Here is a 10,048-nt window from a genome sequence, read left to right as displayed (position 1 = left end):
GTTGATCCTTTCCATGTTCAGTGCTTCCTTCAGGGTCTCTTGTAGGGCAGGCCTGGTAGTGACAAAATCTCTAAGCATTTGCTTGTCTGTAAAGGATTTTATTTCTCCTTCACTTATGAAACTTAGTTTGGCTGGATATGAAATTTTGGGTTGAAAATTCTTTTCTTTAAGAATGTGGAATATTGGCCCCCACTCTCTTCTGGCTTGGAGAGTTTCTGCCAAGAGATCTGCTGTTAGTCTGATGGGCTTCCCTTTGTGGATAACCCGACCTTTGTCTCTGGCTGCCCTTGACATTTTTTCCTTCATTTCAACTTTGGTGAATCTGACAATTGTGTGTTTTGGAGTTGCTCTTCTCAAGGAGTATCTTTGTGGCATTCTCTGTATTTCCTGAATTTGAATGTTTCCCTGCCTTACTAGGTTGGGGAAGTTCTCCTGGATGATATCCTGAAGAGTGTTTTCCAACTTGGTTCCATTTTCCCCCTCACTTCCAGGCACCCCAATCAGACGTAGATTTGGTCTTTTCACATAATCCCATACTTCTTGAAGGCTTTGTTCATTTCTTTTTCCTCTTTTTTCTTTAGACTTCTCTTCTCGCTTCATTTCATTCATTTGATCCTCAATCGCTGATACTCTTTCTTCCAGTTGATCAAGTTGGTTACTGAAGCTTGTGCATTTGTCATGTATTTCTCGTGTCATGGTTTTTATCTCTGTCAGTTCGTTTATGGTCTTCTCTGCATTGATTATTCTAGTTATCCATTCTTCCATTCTTTTTTCAAGATTTTTAGTTTCTTTGCATTGGGTACGTAATTCCTCCTTTAGCTCTGAGAAGTTTGATGGACTGAAGCCTTCTTCTCTCAACTTGTCAAAGTCATTCTCCATCCAGCTTTGATCCATTGCTGGCAATGAGCTGCATTCCTTTGGAGGGGGAGATGTGCTCTTATTTTTTGAATTTCCAGCTTTTCTGCCCTGCTTTTTCCCCATCTTTGTGGTTTTATCTGCCTCTGGTCTTTGATGATGGTGACGTACTGATGGGGTTTTGGTGTGGGTGTCCTTCCTGTTTGTTACTTTTCCTTCTAACAGTCAGGACCCTCAGCTGTAGATCTGTTGGAGATTGCTTGAGGTCCACCCCAGACCCTGTTTGCCTGGGTATCAGCAGCAGAGGCTGCAGAAGATAGAATATTGCTGAACAGCTAGTGTACCTGTCTGATTCTTGCTTTGGAAGCTTCGTCTCAGGGGTGTACCCCACTGTGTGAGGTGTGGGGTGTCAGTCTGCACCTAGTGGGGGATGTCTCCCAGTTAGGCTATTCAGGGGTCAGGGACCCACTTGAGCAGGCAGTCTGTCCGTTCTCAGATCTCAACCTCCATGTTGGGAGATCCATTGCTGTCTTCAAAGCTGTCAGACAGGGTCGTTTGCATCTGCAGAGGTTTCTGCTGCTTTTTGTTTAGCTGTGCCCTGTCCCCAAAGGTGGAGTCTACAGAGACAGGCAGGCGTCCTTGAGCTGCTTTGGGATCCACTCAGTTCGAGCTTCCCAGCGGCTTTGTTTACCTAGTTAAGCCTCAGCAATGATGGACACCCCTCCCCCAGCCTCACTGCTGCCTTGCAGTTAGATCGCAGACTGCTGTGCTAGCAATGAGGGAGGCTCTGTGGGCGTGGGACCCTCCCGGCCAGGTGTGGGATATCATCTCTTGGTGTGCCATTTGCTAAGACCCTTGGTAAAGCACAGTATTGGGGTGGGAGTTACCTGATTTTCCAGGTGTTGTGTGTCTCAGTTCCCCTGGCTAGGAAAAGGGATTCCCTTCCCTCTTGTGCTTCCCAGGTGAGGTGATGCCTCGCCCTGCTTCAGCTCTCGCTGGTCAGGCTGCAGCAGCTGACCAGCACCGATTGTCTGGCACTCCCTAGTGAGATGAACCCAGTACCTCAGTTGAAAATGCAGAAATCACCATCTTCTGTGTCACTCGCGCTGGGAGCTGGAGACTGGAGCTGTTCCTATTCAGCCATCTTGCTCTGCCCCCCCACTTTTTTTTTTGAGACTGAGTCTCGCTCTGTCACCCAGGCTGGAGTGCAGTATCACAATCTTGGCTCACTGCAAGCTCTGCCTCCCGGTTCATGCTATTCTCCTGCCTCAGCCTCCCAAGTAGCTGAGACTACAGGCACCCACCACTGCGCCTGGTTAGTTTTTATATTTTTAGTAGAGACAGGGTTTCACTGTGTTAGCCATGATGGTCTCGATCTCCTGGCCTTGTGATCCACCCACCTCGGCCTCCCAAAGTGCTGGGATTACAGGCATGAGCCACTGCGCCCAGCCTTCTTCCCCTACACTTTCTATTGAAACATGCACATGGAAAACTGCTCAAGGTATAACTTCACACTTGATGAACTTTCATGATGGGAATACACCCATGTAACTAGCATCCAGATCAAAAAATAGATAATTACCAGCACCTGAAAGCCTCCTTATATAACCTTCTCATTTATTTACACCATCATTCCTCAAAGGTAACCAGCACCCTACCTCTCTCACTATAAATTAGTTTTTCTTGTTTTTGAACTTTATGTAAACAGAATCATACATATTTAATATTTCTTGGTTTCTTGTGCTTTGGCATTTGTTTCTTCAATTCATCCATATTATTGCATATATCAATGATTTATTTGTTCCTGTTGCTTAAATATACCATGGTTTATTTGTTCTGCTTCTGATAGACATTTGAGTTGTTTCTAGTGTTTGACTATGATGTATTGTGAGCATTCCTGTACGTGTCTTTTGGTGCCTATAAATATGTATTTTGTTGGGTATATACAGAGGAGTAGAATTGCTGGGCCATAGGATATGCATATGTTCAGCTTCAGTAGATAATGCCAAACTTTCTTCAAAACTGGTTGTACTAAGTTACACTCCTACCAGCAGTGTATGAGGATTCCAGGTGGTACATAGTGGTGCTCTCATTCTTTTTCATTCTGGTGATTGTGCTTGATACTTTATGGTGGTTTTAATTTGCAGTTTCCTCATAGGAGTGTTGGGTACCACTGTTTATTGGCTATTTGGATTTCCATTTTTGTGAAGTGGCTGTTTAAGCATTTTGCCCATTTTTAAAATTGGGCTGTATGTTTTCTTTCTATTGATTTGTAGAAGTTTTGAAAATGAATCTCATCAGTCTATTTTGCAAGGATTAAAAAATCTATATATAAATAGCTAAATACAGCTTCTTCATATCCAATGCTAAGAATAGTACTTAATATCTTGTTAATTGTTGAAAAAGTAGTTACTTATTTTTTAAATGGTTGTGTTTTCAGCACTTTGGTTCCAGAACTTTTTTCCCCCACACATATGGCATTCCTGTACTCAATAATGACAAGTCAGTTATTCTAAAAAAGAGCTTGCTTACTCTCTTTCCCTCACTCCCTCCCTCTTTTCTTTTCTTCTCTTTTTCTATCTCCCATTCTACCTCATTTCATTCCTTCTCTTTCTTTCTTCCTCTCTTCCCACAACAGTTTCATTGATATAAAACTTCACAGTGAGTTTCTTTTAGAGAGCTTGTTCTCAATAGGCCATAACCTCTTTTTTGAGAACACTGCTTAAATAGCTGGGACTCAAGTTTATGTAAATAATCATATCAGAATTACCTTATGATGTTGCTTTCCAAGCATTATCTTTCATGAGTCATTTAAAACTGCTTTAAAAAATAATTTGACAGAGAGAGGCCCAAGTACATGCTCATTACAGAATTTAAAATGAACCGTGTAATACAAAAGGAACATGATAAAATACAAAATAACTGATAATGGTGTTCTTCCTATGCAGGTATGCTTGGTAAAGCACACCTGATACCTGAACATTTAGAACTACACAAAAGATGAATGTTTTTCATTACAAAAGCAATCTCTGGATTACAAAGGGATTCCCAATAATTTACACAATGCTCTCTTTTGTTCCTCTATGTTCAGTTTGCTTATTCTGTTTCATCTTTTTTACACAGCAAGCAAGCTATGCTCAAAACACAATTTTATTTACAGAAAATGATTTATATATAAATGTATAACAAAATATTTCATCAAATAGATTATCTGTAGAAAAAAAAAGAATACGGTGGGCACAGTGGCTCATGCCTGTAATCCCAGCACTTTGGGAGGCCAAGGCGGGGGGATCACGAGGTCAGGAGATCGAGACCATCCTAGCTAACACAGTGAAACCCCATTTCTACTAAAAATACAAAAAAATTAGCCGGGCGTGGTGGCGGGCACCTGTAGGCCCAGCTGCTGGGGAGGCTGAAGCAGGAGAATGGCATGAACTTGGGAGGCAGAACTTGCAGTGAACTGACATTGTGCCACTGCACTCCAGCTTGGGTGACAGAGCAAGACTCTGTCTCCAAAAAAAAAAAAAAAGAAAAGAAAAAGAAAAAAAGAGAAAGAAAAGAAAAGAATACTTCACGACATCACTAGGGGGGAACTTTCTTTCTTTCTTTTTTTTTTTTTTTAGATAGAGCCTCACTCTGTTGCCCAGGCTGGAGTGCAGTGGTGCAATCTTGGCTCACTGCAACCTCCACCTCCTGGGTTCAAGCAATTATCCTGCCTCAGCCTCCAAAGTAGCTGGGATTACAGGCACTCACCACCACATCTGGCTAATTTTTGTATTTTTAGTAGAGATGGGGTTTCACCATGTTGGTCAGGCTGGTCACGAACTCCTGACCTCAGGTGATCTGCCTGCCTCAGCCTCCCAAAGTGCTGGGATTACAGGCGTGAGCCACTGCGCCCAGCCTAGGAGGGAACTTTCTTTAAATGCTTTCTCTGAGTTGTGGCAATGGGTTTCTATTGATTGCTCCATCTTTCCAACTCTGGTGTTATGCAATGTTGGCAAAACAGCAGAACATTAAAATAATTCTACCATCCCTTCCGAGGCTGAATCCGTATCTCTTTATTGCTAAGTTCTTACCTAAAAAAAAAAAAAAAAAAAGCCACATTTGAAATGAAAAATATAATTTAATGTTTAATCTGCTAAAAGAAATGGCCTACGGTAAAAGGTGAGGATGATGTCTGCATAATTTTAAACCTCCGATTCCGATGGAGAATATATAGAAGGAACACAAAGCCACTTGGAATTTCTGAATGCCAGTGAGAATGCATGATTCATTCGATAAGTTTTGCTCTAAAGGGGAACAGAGAAATGGGGTGGTAGGAGGAGGAGGATGTAGAGTCTAGAAATGATTGCTTTGAGATGGGAGAAATAACAGTGTATTTGTTTGATGATGGGAACAATCTACTAGAAAGGGAAATGATGATGCAAAAGAAAGAAGAGAGAATTGCTGGAGTGATGTGCTTGGAGGTGGGAACTAGGCGCAGGAAAGGGGCTGGCCTTACAAAGGGGCACAGAGTACATGCTCAAAACATGTTGAAGTGATGAATGACTTCACACTGTGGGAACTTATTTTCACTTCTATTTTTATCACTATATGGGCCCTCAATATGGTATAGTGAGTGATTAAAAGCAGAGTCTTGGGACTTTAAGAGACTTGGCTTTGAGCACCACTCCCTTGATATCTTAGGGAAATTACTTAGACTCTCTCTGTCACAGTTGCATTTGTAAAGTAGACATAATAATAGTATCTTTCATAGGGTTGTTAGTGCTATTAAATGTGACAAAGTATATGAATTGCCTAGCAAAGTATCTGGCACATAGTGAGGGACCCCAAAGTGGTAACTTCTATTGTCAGCACTGCCTCTGCCTTGGAGCAGCAGTCCTGGGTACCTAGAGCTAGGAGTCCAGGGTGAATGCCACATGAAGTCCACATCCACCCTGAGAGTGACACAGCTTTCCCTCTTCTTCCACGGGCAGCTCACACCGCAATAGTGCGGAACACAGCATTCTTTGTTCCAGTCCTGCAGTACTCCGACAATTCTGATGGAGGAGTTCTGGAGGCTAATTTTCTCTCCTTTTGGAGCCTTCTCCAGGCTAGGGCAGATTGCAGGACTGAAGTGAACTGCCAGAGAGCAGAGATGATAAAATGAAGCCGGAAAGGGGTGGGGGGAGTTGGGGAGGGAGCGGGGAGGGGGGGGTTAGTGATTTACTCCACGCAGATATAACCAACACTGCGTTGAGTAGGTGGTCAATAAACAGTTTGATAAATTGATAGGATATATTATAGCACTTCCCAAGGAATTGGAAAGCCCCAGAAAAGGTAGTGTAAAACTTAAAATCAAGTAACAATATTAACAAAGATGGGCCCGATTTTAGTCTTTTCATGTAATTGAACAAATATTTACAATTTGCCAAAGCGCATCTCAGCAGAGGTGTAGCCTGTCAATCAAGATTCCTCCACAATCTGCTTGTTAAGAGCTTTCACAGACTGAGCAGTAATACCCAAAACACTGATTTAGTTGTGACTAACACTTTGCAGCTATTAATTGTGGTTGGTTTGGGGGCAATATTATGGAAAAATAAATTATGGTGATTTTGGATCCATGTTGAACAAAGGTATTAAGTAAAAGGTCCACATTCTAGGGAAATATGGATAAGAAAAGGAAAGCTAGTATTAGGATAACTAGAGGAAAGAGAAAACCATTGCCTACCTTTCTTGATTTAAAAACATTGGTATAAGCAGGGATCATTGAGAATAAAATGACTTCATACAGTTCTCATGAAAATATCCTAAAGGCTACAGTCCAGTGATATAATTAATTAGGAGTGTTTAACACCTATATTGTCAGCTCTAATTATACAAGTTCATCATTCTGGTTTTTGTACTGACTATAGTGCCTGCCAGTCAACAATAATGTCCTTCATTTCAGTAGCTGTAAACGGTACTTTGATACTAAGCAATATTTCATTTGTTAAATTTCGCATCTTAAATTTACCAGTGAGGGCTCATTTTCAGTCAATATCTTCACACAGTTATCGTCATAATCAAGTCCTAAATTAAAATTCTCTATATTTGATTTATATGTCATAAATTTTCATTTTTCTGGGTTTGGGCTTTAGCTGTGCTATAATTGTCTTGACTTTTCTCTATATCTTCTATATCTCTATATCTTCATATTATATCATAATAACATGGGACACAAACCACTATATGTGTTAGCCAGGATGATCTTGATCTCCTGACCTCACGATGCGCCCACCTCGGCCTCCCAAAATGCTGGGATTACAGGCATGAGTCACTGCACCCGGCCTGAAGGTGGACATTCTTGCTTGAACAAAGAGGAGATGTTTTGATGCTTTCACTTACAAATGCTTTATACTTTCATCTCTTTTGTCTGTCAGAGAGGAGTGGGAGATATTAGCTATGCTAGGAGTAAGAAGAAGGGCCCATCAGAAGGAAAGCATGTACCAAGGTCCTGGGCAGAGGGAGCATGGAGTTTATGAGGTATTAAAAGCTATCCAGAGTGGCTAGAGAAGGGTAGGCAGCAAGGTAGAAAACAGCCATATGGTAAAGAGCATTATAAGCTTTGGAATTGATTTTAGACTTCATCTTTTTGGCAAAGGCTAAAGGGGATTCATCTAAAAGGCAGATATTAAACTCTCAGTGATAGCGATGTGGACCTAGATAGTTGTAGGGGGAATCAAGGGACTCGACTATAGAAGATATAAGAAAGAAAGATTTGTGATTGATCCAATGTAGATTATGTGAGAGAGAGAGAGAGAAGCTGAGAATAACTCCCCAATATTTATGACTTAAAAATCTAGGTAGAAGATGGGACCATTCAATGAAATATGGAAGAATGGCAGGGAGAATTAGTCTTTTTGGGTTGAGTGCTAACAATTTATACTCTATCAATTTAGCTAGGTTGGAAAGACAGTTCTGAGTATCCCCTTTCCTGAATAGTTCCAAATTAGTAGAGGCCACAAGAGCCATTTTGTTTGAGATTTTGAAGGCAGAAGTGAAGCAGCATCCATATTCTTTCTATGCTGGAAGATTGGTACAGAGGCACCAGTGGCTATTTTAGCTCATGCATGTTGTCATTTATCTAGAGGTTTCCTTGTTGGCAAGGCTTGCAGCTTCTTCACCTCCCGCCAGATACATACATACATACATACACACATATATATATATATATATATATATATTTTTTTTTTTTTTGAAACAGAATCTGGCTCTGTCACCCATGCTGGAGTGCAGTGGCATGATCTCAGCTCACTGCAACCTCTGCCTCCCAGGTTCAAGTGATTCTCCTGCCTCAGCCTTCAAAGTAGGTGGGACTACCGGCATGCACCACCATGCCCAGTTGATTTTTATATTTTTAGTAGAGACGGGGTTTTGCCATGTTGGCCAGGCTGGTCTCGAACTCCTGATGGCAAGTGATCCACCTGTCTTGGCCTCCATGTGAGCCACCATGCCCAGATGATCTCCTCTTCCTTCCTTCCTTCCTTCCTTCCTTCCTTCCTTCCTTCCTTCCTTTTTCTTTCTTTCTTCCTTTTTCTTTCTTTCCTTTCTTTCTCTCTGTTTCTCTCCTTCCTTCCTCCCTCCCTTCCTCCCTCCCTTTCTTTCTCTTTCTTTCAGCAGGGTCTCACTCTGTTGCCCAGGATGGAGTTCAGTGGCATGATCTCAGCTCACTGCAACCTCTGCCTCCCAGGTTCCAGCAATTCTCCTGCCTCAGCCTCCCGAGTAGCTGGGACTACAGGCACCCGCCACCACAACCAGCTAATTTTTGTTTCAATAGAGTTGTCGCTTCTCTTGCAGGTGACTTGCATCATGCAGGTTAGAGGCTTGAGGCAGTGAGAGAGCAATGTAGGCTCCATGTAGTCCTCATGGGTCCCAGCTAATCGTCATGTGTTTCAGTTTCTTGGCTCTCCCCTACTTCTCATCTACCTATTTTTCCCTTGCTGACTGCAGGCTCAAGCACCAGGTACAAAGACAACAGCCTCAAAGCGATGGCTTAACTCAGCGGTCCCCAACCTTTTTGGCACCAGGAACTTGTTTCATGGAAGATAATTTTTCCACACACCAGGGGTGGGGTTGGTTTTGGGATGATTCAAGCACATTACATTTATTGTGTGCTTTATTTCTATTGTTATTACATTGTAATATATGATGAAATAATTATACAACTCACCATACTGTAGAATCAGTGGGAGCCCTAAGCTTGTTTACCTGCAACTAGATGGTCCCATCTGGGGGTAATGAAAGACAGTGCCAGATCATCAGGCATTAGATTCTCATAAGGAGCACACAACCTAGGTCATGTGCAGTTCACAATAGGGTTTGTGTTCCTATGAGAATCTAATGCCACTTCTGATCTGACAGTAGGCAGAACTCAGGCAGTAATATGAGCAATGGGGAGTAGCTGTAAATACAGATAAAGCTTTGCTGGCTTGCCCATCGCTCACTTCTTGCTGTGTGGCACAGTTCCTAACAGGCCACACAGTGCAACTGGTCCACAGGCCGGGGGTCAGGAACCCCTGATTTAACCAGTTCCCACAACTGCATCAAGTGAAATCCCTATCATAAATCTCTCATTACCTATTACATCTAGTGATTCTGTTTCTCTGATTAAACTCTACTGATAAATTGTGTTAGAGGAAGATCAGTATAGTTTTAGTCATACTGAATATGAAGAAACTATGAGACAATGAAATAGAAATCAAATAGGGAGATGAATATTCAGGTCTGGGGATCAAAGATGATATGTTCAAGAGTTATTATAATGTAGATAAAAATAAAGTCTTGGTATAATAAAAAATATATCCATTCTTTGTTCTCCTTCCTGGCCCAGTGATTCAAAAACCCTTGGAATTTCCCTAACGAGAGAATGTCTTTGTTATGCTAACTGAAACAGTTCAAGGTGGGTTTTTAGCTGCGGGATGGGGGCTGGTCATGAGAAAGACCAACCACAAACCCCCAAAGTGGGAACTTTGGGCCAGCCAGACCTGCAAGAAGGGGAAGAGGGCTGGAGATTAAGCTCAATCATGTAGCTAATGATTTAATCAATGGTTGTTACTGTACCAAACCTGAGTCCACTCACGCTGGTGTAGTAAGTCCAAACATTCACACCAAGCCGTTGCAGCGAGAGAAAGGAAGGAATCTGTTTTCAAGGCACCATGCAAGGAGAATTAAG

This window comes from Theropithecus gelada, chromosome 3 (genome assembly GCF_003255815.1).
Source record: "Theropithecus gelada isolate Dixy chromosome 3, Tgel_1.0, whole genome shotgun sequence".
Taxonomy (NCBI): Eukaryota; Metazoa; Chordata; class Mammalia; order Primates; family Cercopithecidae; genus Theropithecus; species Theropithecus gelada.
This window is presented reverse-complemented; position numbering follows the sequence as displayed.